Below are 1,210 nucleotides of genomic sequence, written 5' to 3'. Positions count from 1 at the left end.
CCCACAAGTGACTTGCCCCACAAGTGACTTGCCCCTCAATAAGGGGTACTCAAACAATGCCGAGTTGGAGTCCTACCACTTCCATTTGAATTCTGTATTGTGATCCTCAAACTTTTATAATGTATTCAGTTCTTTGTGGAGAAGGATCAAGAGGCCCATTTGTGATATTCATATCATTATAATGTGTATACTTTACCATACATACATGCTATATGATGTATACTATCTTTTGCACAACGTTTAGGTGTAGGGTCCAGTTGATCACGATGCTAGTATAGTATACACAGAGTTTATGGTAGTTTGTTGCAAATGGACCTCAAGCCTTTTTCAGTTGAAGGAATGTTTTTATACATATTCTATTATCTTTGAAACAATTCTGGAACATTTGGTTATAACATGAATGTGGTTTGAAAAAGATGTATAATCGAAAAGGATAGTGTTTTACTCTTGACACAATCCATATTGCAAGTGCGATCAATCACACATGTACACACCCCCGCTCTTAAAAATGTTGCATATGTGGGTGATGGAACAGCTGTCTCAAAGTGTTGCCATCACACAAAAGCACTATAATAGCATTATAGCACCACTACCATTTCACACCATAGTTGGTGAGAGAATAGACTCAAGTGTTCCAGTATTTTTGCAAGGATAGTACGGTATGAATTTATGCAACATGTTTTCCTTTGTAGCTCAAGATGCAGTAAACATCTCTATCCTGTGAATTACTTCTATTGTTTCTGCTTCTGCTCTATACTCTGCAAACACCGCCGGTACTTGGTGGTTATCACGCACAGGTTGGTAAGGACAGGTTTATTTTAGGGTTAAGTTGAAGCTGACCCGTAGAAAGAGAAGTTATAACTGCATACAAACCCGTAGGTAGCACTATGGGAAATTAACTTGTCATGCATGGGGACTAAAGTAGTGCACCTTTGGTATTTTCAAGCAGGCTGGAATCAAACATCATATTAATTGGCATCCTTGAACATGCTAGTGTTAAAATCACAGGTTTGTGCATATGTGCTTGTATGTTATTGGACAAATGCATGATACAAGTATTACAAAGGAGTAGGCTATATAAAAATGCTGCCATCACAGAATTAGAGAAGGAAACCGGGACTCCCTATACCGCCACGTACAATCGAGCCGTCAGCTATGGGGAGAAAATTGGGGTATTCGGGTCCTTGCCGACAGTCTTGCGGAGACGAAC

Source organism: Amphiura filiformis, chromosome 14 (genome assembly GCF_039555335.1).
Source record: "Amphiura filiformis chromosome 14, Afil_fr2py, whole genome shotgun sequence".
NCBI classification, from domain to species: Eukaryota; Metazoa; Echinodermata; class Ophiuroidea; order Amphilepidida; family Amphiuridae; genus Amphiura; species Amphiura filiformis.
The sequence above is the reverse complement of the archived record's forward strand: the minus strand, read 5'-3'. Positions refer to the sequence as shown.